At 49.8% G+C, this 12,446-nt stretch overlaps 1 protein-coding gene across 3 annotated transcripts in view; it reads right to left on the bottom strand.

Moving 5' to 3' along the window:
* Positions 1-12,446, bottom strand: part of LOC125452231 (amine sulfotransferase-like) — a 102,877-nt gene that overhangs the window by 69,255 nt on the left and 21,176 nt on the right. The window contains exon 1 of one of the 3 annotated variants that reach the window (XM_048530403.2): positions 8,749-8,771. The exons of the other annotated variants lie outside the window; for them this stretch is intronic. The gene's annotated coding sequence lies outside the window, so the exon portion shown is untranslated. Of the gene's footprint in view, positions 1-8,748; positions 8,772-12,446 lie in introns of those variants that run through there. 3 annotated transcript variants of the gene reach the window in all.

Genomic DNA, 12,446 nt, shown 5'->3' with positions numbered 1-12,446 from the left:
TCATTCATTGTTTTAAAACAAACTTTGATTTTCTAGCAATAAACTAGAAACACTTGCTAGTTTGGCATGGTTATTCCAGGTTCACTTACTGCAAGCCACTTTTAACAAACGTTGCTAGTCTACTTGGGTGAGGGTGTGGTGGGGAAGAAACATATCAAACAACTCAATGTTGTATCATAGTACTGGTACCATGTTTATCTGAGCAATAAATACAAAGGAATTCCCACCATTAACCTTAATTAAGTGAATCCAAAAGTACACGTTAATACTAACAGGTATATTTCTCAAACTAGTTACTTGACATGAAACTCACTGATTACTATTACTGATATTAATAATGGAACTTATTTCCTTCAGACTTCCAGCTCATCTGAGCCTTAGTTCTCCAAGTCACAGAGAAAAGATTTCCTGACAGGTAGTGTATGTAATGGCATATTAAAAAAAAAGAGGTAATGTACAAATTTATTCAAAAATAGCTGCGGAAATTACAACCTCAGATGGACAAAACTACACCTAAACTTTCATAAAATATCATGCTTGTGAACAAAAAAAAGTTTGTAGTAAAATCAGTAAAACATGATGCTCACTTTCAGACAAATGGATTTCTCAATCATAGTTTGTAAAGGTAGGACAGATACACTGCGTAGTCTTTGAAATTAATTCCTAAAATTATTTTAAAGATTTCAATACATATAAATGTGTTTCTTCTCATCTCAACATTAGAATCGTAGAATTCCTACCGCGTGGAAGCAGGCCATCCAGCCCGAGTCCACACTGATCCTCAAAAGAGCATCCCACCCAAAACCCTAACCTATTGCTGTAATCCTGCATATCCCTTGGCTAATCCACCTATCTCATACATCCCAGGACACTATTGGCAGTTTAGCATAGCCAATCCATTTAACCTGCACATCCTTGGACTGTGAGAGGAAACCCACACAGACACGGGGAGAATATGCAAACTCCATACAGGGTGGAATCGAACCCAGGTTCCTAGCAGTGTGAGGCAACAGTGCTAGCCTGTGAGGGCCCCCCCCCCACCCAATAAATCAGTGTGCTTGAACTGTATCAAGAATATCGTTTACAAATACATTTACACAGTAAACTAGTCCTGTAAATTGGAAAATAACATTCAGCCTGAATTCAACACTTAGTAAAATAAAACATTAACTTCAAATTGTTCAGCGTTTATTTGGCTTGAACTCCAATAATGAAGACATAGAATTACAAATTGTACTAAAGTAGAACAGAACATGTCCAGGGAATTGCAAACAAGTCACCTGAACACTAATGAGGGGTGAGAGAGAAAAAACATAGAATTCTATAATAAAGGACATTTGAAACAAGAAATATAACAAATAGCATAGTTTCAACAGGGAAAATATTGTTTGACCTACTTTATTGAAATTTTGAGCAGATAACAAGAAGTAGTCAATCTAATTTACCTGGAATTTCAAAGGGCCTCAATTAAGGAGCCCTACAATCGAACAATGGCTAATATTAGAGAATGTGGAGTCAGTGGGCAACTGGCAGAATGGATTGCTTGCTGGCTTCAAGACACCAAACACTGAGTGGGGAGAAAATAGTCATTTACATAGCAACATGTAGGAAATGATGTTCCACAGGGATGAGTGATGGGACCACTGTTGTTCACAATTTACATCACTGATTTGAAACCAAAAACAAATAGTCAGTTTTGAGAAGAGTTGTAGCTCAGGGTGAGGTTCTGGATGTGAGTTTGCTCGCTGAGAAGGTTCGTTTTCAGACGTTGTTTCGTCACTTTTTTTTATTTGAAAAAATATACTTTATTCGTAAGATGTACAAAAAATAAAACATATTTACACACCCACCCAGTCATGCAAGCCGCTCCGGGTTACCCCAGGGGGTACATGCACCAACTAAAGGAAAAAAACAAAGAAGGGAAAAAAAAGCAAAGAAAACACCCCGGCAGTCGTCACCCCGCACAGTCCCCGTTGGCCCCCTGACCAGTTGGGGAAGGCGCCAGCTGGGCCCAGTTACCAGATAGGGTTCTTCTTCCTATTCTGGACGAGGGGTTTCATACGGTGGTCTTTCCCCACCGCGCCTTGGCGGCGGCTGCCCCAAGCTTTAGCACGTCCCTCAATACGTAGGACGTTGTTTCGTCACCATTCTAGGTAACATCATCAGTGAGCCTCCGACAAAGCGCTGGTGTTATGTCCCGCTTTCTGTTTAACGGTTAGGTTTCCTTGGGTTGGTGATGTCATTTCCTGCGTTGGTGATGTCATTTCCTGTTTTTTTTCTCAGGGGATGGTAGATGGGCTCCAAATCAATGTGTTTGTTGATGGAGTTCCGGTTGGAATGCCATGCTTCCAGGAATTCTCATTCGTGTCTCTGTTTGGCTTGTCCTAGGATGGGTGTGTTGTCCCATGGGGCAAGCCAAACAGAGACACGCACGAGAATTCCTAGAAGCATGGCATTCCAACCGGAATTCCATCAATAAACACATTGGCTCCAAATCAATCTCCCATCCCCTGAGGAAAAAGACAGGAAATGACATAACCAACACAGGAAGTGACATCACCAACCCAAGGAAACCTAACCAGATAAATAGAAAGCGGGACATAACACCAGCGCTTCGTTGGAGGCTCACTGATGATGTTACCTAGAATGGTGATTAAACATCTGGGAACAAACCGGCAAGCTCAGTGAACCAGCTTACATCTGGAACAAAATAAAGACCCACTCTCTTGTGGACCGAGAGGAGGAGAGTGCTGTCTTGGAGTTGAAAGGAGGACGTCGGGTTGGCTGTGCACCCTTGCGACCGGTGGATCTTAATGCTGGCTTCGGCCTAACGCTGGTTCAGGGGAGCAGCCAACCTGCAACGATGGCTGCGGCAAGTGCTCGTGCCCCAGGTCAGGGGGTCCGGAACACCATCCGTGTTTCTGTAAAGAAGGTGGATGAACGTGCACCTGTGGACCGCACCTTCTTCGTGAAGAGGGTCCTGTTGGACTGTTGTGGGTTCGCTGCTGCGGACATTTACTGCCTGCAGGATTTCCCCGGAGGAGGTTTTTACGACGTGACCTTCAGGAGTTCCAAGCTTTGCGAGTGCTTCCTGGAGGTTTTCAAGGAGAAAGGAGGTGAGGGCCCCCTCTCTGTATTGACCGCTGTCCCACTGTTTGTGATGCCAGCACAGAGGAGCCGTATGGTGACTGTACACATGTACAACCCGCATGTGCCAGCAGTTGATGTCCTGACCTTCCTCGGAAGGTATGTGAAGGTGGAAGGGGACCTAACTGACATCGTGGACCCCTTTGGCATCTGGACGAGTAAGAGGCAGGTCAAGGTGATGCTGAGGATGGGCGCAGATGGGAATGTCGCACACCCACCGTCCAGCTTCACGATCGGCGGGAGCATGGGCTACCTGACCTATGCAGGGCAACCTAAAGTCTGCCATGCCTGTGGTAGGTCAGGTCACATGGCGGCCGAATGCAAGGCCACCATCTGCAGGAACTGCAGGGAGGAGGGACACCTTGCAAAGGATTGCCCACGAGAGAGAAGCTGCAACCTTTGCGGGGAAGTGGGCCACTTCTATAGGGCATGCCCGCGGCGGGGTACCACCTACGCCCAGGTCGCCGGCAGGGGAAATGCGGGGCCAGCCCCCCCGGAGGAGAGGAAGGCACCAGGGCCCAGCAAGGACCCCACTAATGTGCAGGAGGGCCAGGCCATGCAGGAGGGCCCAGCCCTGCAGGATGGGCCCGAGGCCAGCAAAGCACCCCTGCAGGCTCCGATCCCCCCCCGACTACCCGGAGCCAATGGAGGCGGCGACAGGCGACCCAGGGGAGTGGACAACAGTCCGGAAAGCGAGGAGGAAGGTGCGTCAACGGGCCCAGGAACCTCAACCATCAGGCGGGAAGAGGCAGCTACAGGGGGGCTATAAGAGCTCCTCTGACGAGGAGGATTCAGAGAGGGCCCACCCGAAGCAGAAGTTAAAGGTCCCGAGGGGGAAAGAAAGCAGCACCCCGCTTCCAGGTGACGGGAGGCATCCTGAGGCTCCCTCCGACACCCAGTCATGTGCCACTGGAGCACCGGAGGGCCCCCCGGAAATTCCAGGCGGGAAGGAGGAAACAGCGCGCCCCCAGCCTGACCCGGAGCCGGACCCTCCTGCCTCCGCACCCCTGACGAGGGATGCCGCCCGGAAGGCAGCACGGATGGTTTCCTGAGCCCGGAGAGCGTCCAGTAGTTAGCCCGGGCAATGGGCATGAAGGGACAGATGGAGGGGCTGGACCTTGGACTTGGGGAGGGTACTGCGGTCACTGCCCATAATGGGGGTACGAATTGCGAGTATTAATGTGGGGAGCGTCAAGTCAACCGCGAGATGTGTGTCCACGTTGGCCTACCTGACCACCATCAAGGCGGACCTCCTGTTTCTGCAGGAGTGCGGGATACCGCACCTCGGCAGGTACGGGAAATGGTCCGGCGCCTGGACCTGTGGGCCTTCGATCTGGTCGGGGGGGTAACGACTGTCGCTCCTCGGGCCTGGCTTTTCTGCTGCGGGGGCGCGACTTCACCATCTCTCAAGTTCAGGAGGTGGTGGGGGGACGCCTCCTAGTGGCTGACATCACCTACAGAAATGCTCCCCTGAGGCTGATCAACGTTACGCCCCAGCGGTACGGAGTGAGCGGTTGGCCGTCCTGCAGCGGCTTCTACCCCTGCTGGCTACGTCCAGGCCGGTCATCCTAGGCGGAGACTTCAACTGCATCATTGTTGCAGATGGGAGATCTGGCGTGGGGACAGTGGGTGGGGGGAGTCAACTGGACGTCACGTCCAGATTCCTGACGGGCACGGTGAAGGACGCCAAGCTGCTCGACGTCTTCAGCACCCCTGCAGACGGAGCGCAGCAGAGGTACACCTGGTTGCGGCCAGACGGGTCTATCCGCTCAAGGATAGACTTCCTGTTTGTGTCACGGACGTTCTCGGTCAGGTCCACCGGCGTCGAGCCGGTGTTCTTCTCTGACCACTGCCTCCTGCTGGCCGACTGTCACTTACAGGACGACCAGCCGGCCGGCAAGGGGATGTGGAAGCTCAACACAACTCTGTTGACCCCAGACAACGTCGAGGAGCTTAAGAGGGAGTACGCCGGTTGGAGAACCGTGAAACCCCTCTTTGAGTCTCCAGGCGACTGGTGGGAGACGGTGAAGGAGAACATCAAGAGGTTCTTTGTCCTCAAGAGAGAGGCGGGGAAAGCTGTCGCGACTCCAGAAAAGGGTGCAGAATCTGCTCCTTCTGCAGTTGATGGGGGTCGATGTCACGGAGGACCTCCGCGAGGTGGGGGGCCAGCAAGCCTCGCTCTTCGCCGCGGAGGCCTCCAGGATAATCCTCCGGTCCAGGGTCCGCTCCGTGGAGCAGGACGAGACGTGCTCGCGTTTCTTCTTTCAGAAGGTGCACAAAGAGAGCTCTGTGCTTAGCCGGCTGAAGGAGGACGATGGCTCGGTGACGTCGTCGCGGTCCGACATTTTGAGGATCAGCAGATCCTTCTATGCCGGACTGTACGACACGAAGCCCACGGACAGCACGGCCTCCGAGTCGTTCCTGTCGTCTATCACGGAGGTCTTAGACGACGGCACGAGGGAGTGGCTGGACCGGCCGATATCCCTGGACGAGCTGGCCAGAGCCCTCAAGTCCTTGCAGAGGAATAGGACTCCCGGAAGCGATGGCTTACCGGTCGAGTTGTATTCCGCTCTGTGGGGCCTGGTCGGCCAGTGCCTGCTGCAGGTGTACGATAGTGCGCTTCGGGCAGGGGAAACGTGCAATTCCATGAGGAAGGGCATCATCACCCTCATTTACAAGAGGAAGGGGGAGAGGGAAGAAATTAAGAATTGGCGTCCCATTTCACTGTTGAACGTGGACTACAAAATCCTGGCCAAGGTCATAGCCAACCGGGTCAGGTCTGTGCTGGAGTCAGTGATTCACCCTGACCAAACCTGTGCTGTGCCGGGCAGGAAGATCGCTGAGAGCCTCGCGCTCATCAGGGATACGATCGCCTACGTACAGGACAGGTGGGTGGACACCTGCCTCATCAGCCTGGACCAGGAGAAGGCCTTCGACAGGGTCTCTCATGCTTACATGAGGGACGTCCTCTCCGAATTGGGGTTCGGGGAGGGCATCCGCAATTGGATCCGGCTGCTCTACGCCAACATCGTTAGCGCAGTCTCGATCAACGGGTGGGAATCAGACAGTTTTCCTGTTAGATCTGGAGTCAGGCAGGGCTGCCCACTCTCTCCTGCCTTGTTCGTGTGCTGTGTGGAGCCCTTCGCCGCCTCCATCAGGAAGGATGTGAGCCTGAAGGGCGTGACTATCCCAGGTAGCGGAGGCCTTCAGGTCAAGACCTCCCTGTACATGGACGATGTCGCTGTCTTCTGCACCGATCGTCGGTCGGTGAGTAGACTATTGGACATCTGCAGCCAGTTTGAACTGGCCTCGGGTGCCAAAGTCAACAGGGGTAAGAGCGAGGTCATGTTCTTCGGGAACTGGGGCGACCGCTCCTTCATGCCCTTTACCATCAGGACAGACTACCTGAAGGTGCTGGGTGTTTGGTTTGGTGGAGCTGGGGCGTGCACTAAGACTTGGGAGGAGCGTATCACCAAATTGAAGCAGAAGCTGGGCAGGTGGACGCTCCGGTCCCTCTCCATCACGGGTAAGAACCTGGTTGTCAGGTGCGAGGGGCTTTCGGCACTGTTGTATGTGGCACAGGCCTGGCCTATTCCCTGGACATGTGCCGCTGCGGTCACCCAGGCCATCTTCCACTTCAATCGGGGGTCGAGGATGGACCGGGTCCGCAGGGACACCATGTACAAAGACCTGGAGAATGGGGGAAAGGGCGTACCGAACGCCACCCTCGCCCTGACGGCTACCTTTGTGTGCGGCTGCATCAAGCTGTGTGTAGATCCTCAGTACGCAAACACCAAGTGTCACTACTTACTGAGGTTCTACCTGTCCCCGGTGTTGCGAAGTATGGGCCTGGCCTCGTTGCCGCGGAACGCTCCGAGTAGTTGGACTGTTCCGTACCACCTGTCCTTCGTGGAGAAATTTTTGAAAGGAAACACCTTTGATCACAAGACCGTCAGGCAGTGGTCAGCACGTAGTATCCTCGAGACCCTTCGGGAAAAGGAGAGGGTGGATCCCGTCGTGTGGTTCCCCACGCAGACTGCCAAAGTTGTTTGGCAGAATGCCTCATCGCCAGAACTTTCAAACAAGCACAAGGACGTTGTTTGGCTGGCGGTGAGAGGGGCTCTGCCAGTGAGATCCTTTATGCACACCTGGAATCTCTGTGTCACCGCACACTGCCCTCGAGGTGGCTGTGGGGGGGAACGAGACTGTCGATCACCTCCTTCTGGAGTGTGCCTATGCGCAGGAGGTCTGGAGGGGGATGCAGTGGTATTTATCGAGGTTCGTCCTGAGCAGCTCCCTGACGCAGGACTCTGTGATCTGCGGGCTGTTTCCCGGGACGCACACCGAGACTAACATCAACTGCACCTGGAGGACCGTCAATGCGGTGAAAGACGCTCTTTGGTCTGCCTGCAACTTGCTGGTCTGCCAGCTGAAAGAACTGACCCCAACCGAATGTTGCAGACTGGCGCACTCCAAGGTCCAGGACTACGTGCTGAGGGACGCACTAAAGCTTGGGGCAGCCGCCGCCAAGGCTCGGTGGGGAAAGACCACGGTATGCAACCCCTCATCCAGAATAGAAAAAAGGGCCCTATCCGGTAACTGGGCCCAGCTGGCGCCTTCCCCAACTGGTCAGGGGGCCAACTGGGACTGTGCGGGGTGACAACTGCCGGGGTATTTTCTTTGCTTTGTTTTTTTGTTCTTTGTTTGTTTTCTTCCTCTAGTTAATGTATGTACCCCCTGGGTAACCCGGAGCGGCTTGCATGACTGGGTGGGTGTATAAATATGTTTTATTTTTTGTACATCTTATGAATAAAGTATATATTTTCAAATAAAAAACAGTGACGAAACGTCTGAAAACGAACCTTCCAGCTCAGCGAGCAAACTTACATCTGGAGATTTTTGACATTCTCAACCTCCTCCACAGCTATCCTGCATGTAGACAATTGTATCCCTGAGGAGCACAACACTTGCAGAGTTTGCCTGCCTACTTCAACACAGGTTTAGTTGGAATGAATCACTCACCCCCACAGCAAACTTGGCCCGGTTAGCAAAGGCCTTAGGCAGAATTTTGTATTCTGCATTAGGCAATGAGATTGGTCACTAATTTCTAATTTCCTTCCTCCCTCCCTCCTCCCCTCCGCTTGTAGATGAGGGTGATGATATTCTCCTCATGGATTCGCACGAGCTACTTACCAAAAGCACACTGTCATACACCTCACGTGGATCCTGACCAATGAGGTCCCACAGAGTTGGACACAGCTTGACCGGTAAGCCGTTGCTTCTGGAAATTTTATTCTCTTTGTTTTGAGTGCGAGCAGTAGCGGAGGTAAGCCGGACCTGGGAGACTGCAACTAAGGTAAAGCAGTTTATTTTTAAAATTCCTTCCCGGTAGCGGAGAGCGGTATCCTCCTCTTTCACAGAAGGAGCGGGAACAGCGGAGGAAGTGACGAGAACCAGAGGGGCAGCCGGGAAGGAAAGCAGTGAGTATAAATACTCACCCTTCGACGCCAACGGCCATTTTGAGTGCGAGCAGCAGCGGAGGCAAAACGCATCTGCGAGACTGCAGCTAAGGTAAAGCAGTTTATTTTTAAAATTACTTACCGGTAGCGGGCGGCGGTGTTTTTCTCTTTCACAGAAGGAGCGGGAGCAGCGGAGGAAGTGACGAGGACCAGAGGGGCAGCCGGGAAGGAAAGTAGTGACCATATATGTCACAAGAGCTTCTTGTGAAAAGGAAGAAGGTAGCTTACGTAAGGTGGAGGAGGCTAGGGTCTAGGTCAGCTAGAGAGGATTACACGCAGGCAAGGAAGGAGCTCAAAAATGGTCTGAGGAGAGCCAGGAGGGGGCACGTGAAAGGTTTGGCAGAACGGATTAGGGAGAACACAGGCATTTTACACTTACGTGAGGAATAAGAGAATGGTCAAAGAAAGAGTAGGGCCGATCAGGGATAGCATAGGGAACTTGTGTGGAGTCTGAGGAGGTAGGGGAAGCCCTAAATGAGTTTTTGCTTCTGTCTTTACGAAAGAAATGAACTTTGTAGTGAATGAAACCTTTGAAGAGCAGGTGTGTATGCTGGAATGGATAGAGATAGAGGAAGCTGATGTGCTGAAAATTTTGTCAAACATTAAGATTGACAAGTCGCCAGGCCCGGACCAGATTTGTCCTCGGCTGCTTTGGGAAGTGAGAAATGCAATTGCTTCGCCACTTGCGAGGATCTTTGCATCCTCGCTCTCCACTGGAGTCGTACCTGAGGACTGGAGAGAGGCAAATGTAATTCCTCTCTTCAAGAAAGGAAATAGGGAAATCTCCAGCAATTACAGACCAGTAAGTCTCATGTCTGTCGTCTGCAAGGTGTTAGAAGGATTTATGACTATCCCTCAATCCTTATCTGGAAGAGCATAGCTTGATCAAATGCAGTCAATACGGCTTGTGAGGGGCAGGTCATGCCTCACAAACCTTATCGAGTTCTTTGAGGATGTGACTAGAAATGTTGAGGGTTGAGCTGTGGATGTGGTGTATATGGACTTCAGTAAGGCATTTGATAAGGTTCCCCATGGTAGGTTCATTCAGAAGGTCAGGAGGAATGGGATACAGAGGAACTTAGCTGTCTGGATACAGAATTGGCTGGCCAGCAGAAGGCAGCAAGTGGTAGTAGAAGGAAAATATTCTGCCTGGAAGTCAGTGGTGAGTGGTGTTCCACAGGGCTCTGTCCTTGGGCCTCTACTGTTTGTAATTTTTATTAATGACTTGGATGAGGGGATTGAAGGATGGGTCAGCAAGTTTGCAGATGACACAAAGGTTGGAGGTGTCGTTGACAGCATAGAGGGCTGTTGTAGGCTGCAGCGGGACATTGACAGGATGCAGAGATGGGCTGAGAGGTGGCAGATGGAGTTCAACCTGGATAAGTGCAAGGTGATGCATTTTGGAAGGTCGAATTTGAAAGCTGAGTACAGGATTAAGGATAGGATACTTGGCAGTGTGGAGGAACAGCAGGATCTTGATGTTCAAGTGCATAGCTCCCTCAAAGTTGACACCCAGGTGGATAAGGTGGTTAAGAAAGCATATGGTGTTTTGGCTTTCATTAACAGGGGAATTGAGTTTAAGAGTCGTGAGATCTTGTTGCAGCTCTATAAAACTTTGGTTAAACCGCCCTTGGAATAGTGCGTCCAGTTCTGGTCTCCCTATTATAGGAAAGATGTGGATGCTTTGGAGAGGGTTCAGAGGAGGTTTACCAGGATGCTGCCTGGACTGGAGGGCTTATCTTATGAAGAGAAGTTGACTGAGCTCAGACTTTTTTCATTGGAGAAGAGGAGGAGAGAGGTTCTAAGTGAGGTATACAAGATAATGAGAGGCATAGATAGTCTCTGGCTATCAACTCTATTTCCCAGGGCAGAAATGGCTAACATGAGGGGTCATAGTTTTAAGCTGGTTGGAGCAAAGTATAGAGGGGATGTCAGAGGTGGGTTCTTTACACAGTTGTAAGAGCATGGAATGCGTTGCCAGCAGCAGTTGTGGAAGCAAGGTCATTGGGGTCATTTAAGAGACTGCTGGACATGCATATGGTCACAGAAATTTGAGGGTGCATACATGAGGATCAATGGTCGGCACAACATTGTGGGCTGAAGGGCCTGTTCTGTGCTGTACTGTTCTATGTTCTAAAGACTTGAGGGCATTGGTCAGCTCATCCTGAAATAACAGCTGGTCCAGCTGCTCCCAAGTGCTGTTATCTAAGATATTGTGATACAGGACAGCAACAAGGGGTGGCAGAGGGTGGTCGCACTGTCTGTTACCACGCTATGTTTTATCCTGTCTTCTTCCCTGGTATCCTCATTCATCAACCCCCCAGGCAACCCATGACTACCAGACCACCTATGACTGCTATTAAATTATATGGAAGGCAGGTGAAAGCATTTTGCTCCAGCAACAAGCACATGGTGAATCATTTTTAAAAGGTCTCAAATCAGCTAAGCACAACCAACAATAAACCAACCGCTTAAAAGAATGACCTGTATGATGAGAATTCAAAATAGCCCAGCTGCAAAGCAATTGAACCAATGATGCAGAAGGATGAGGCATTGATTTTATTTAGAACTTCTGATTCTTGTTAAGTAACTACATTTATAAATTATTTACTATTCAAATTACTACATGTGACCCTGCATGAATTACACGGCTGTTACATCTTTGCAACCTATTGGTTCTGAGTGAATTAATCAAATGGAGAATCAAACACTAGGAAAGATTAATTTCACAAAAGGGTTTGATGACACTTTTTTATTTTTAAGTTTTTTTTTCCCCAATATTTGAGGTAAGACTCTGGATGCATGCTTGAGAGGAGGCATGTTTGAGCACCAGGGGAGTGCATGTCTGCAACAACCACATGACCTAAACACTTATCTATATGCTAGTAGATAAGGCCCTTTGTGATTGCATTACTAAATTGTCCAGGCTTATCTGGTCCTCTATTTCATATCTGATTTAAGAAAAGATTGAATAAGATTGCACAATTCAACCTGGCCAGCCTTTCCCCCTAAAGTAACTCCTTTATCCCAGGAACCAATGGTGTGCCAGCTCAGCCTGTGGCTAACTGAGATAAGAGCATTTGTGGACTATTATTTCAAACCCAAGTCTAAAATCATTTACTCAGCAACAGTGATTTTCCCAGGTTCTAAATGCTTCAGAGACACTGAAAATCCATAGCAGGCAGCTCAAAACAGAGTAGGCAGACCACTGATGCTGGAGTATTTTGTGGGGAAAATATGAAATTGTCCACTTGGCAAGAAGAATGGAAAAGCAGCACATCATATCGAGAGAGATTGCAGAATTCTGTAATACAGCAAGATCTGGCTATCATGGTATTTGAATCACAAAGCAATAGTATGCCAGTACAGAAGCTATTAGGAGGGTGAATGGAATATGTATGCAGCAATGTTTTACAAGACTTAATACAGGGAATCTGCAAGACCAAATTCCTGAACAGAGTTCAGAGAGGGATCACTTGATTTGGTTCCTAAAATGAAGGAGTTAATTTCATCCCATTAATCAGCAATATTGTTGATACCTTTGAGGATATTACAGGTTATTCCTTTTACTGTTGCTTTATTGTCATCCTCGGCTTCTTTGGTGAAGGAGGAGGAAAGTAAAGCGTAAACAGTAAGCCTTGATTGTTGCTATTACTCACTGAGCATTTGCCTGTAAATCTTTTTTCAGCCAGAAGATTGGGGGTAGCTGGAACTTACTGCCCAAGAGGGGAAGAACCCTCAAGACATTTAAGAGCCAATTAGATGAAGACTTGAAATGCC

The sequence above is a fragment of the Stegostoma tigrinum genome, chromosome 4 (assembly GCF_030684315.1).
Source record: "Stegostoma tigrinum isolate sSteTig4 chromosome 4, sSteTig4.hap1, whole genome shotgun sequence".
NCBI lineage: Eukaryota > Metazoa > Chordata > Chondrichthyes > Orectolobiformes > Stegostomatidae > Stegostoma > Stegostoma tigrinum.
Note: the sequence above shows the minus strand (reverse complement) of the source record. Positions and strands in the feature narration are given on the sequence as shown.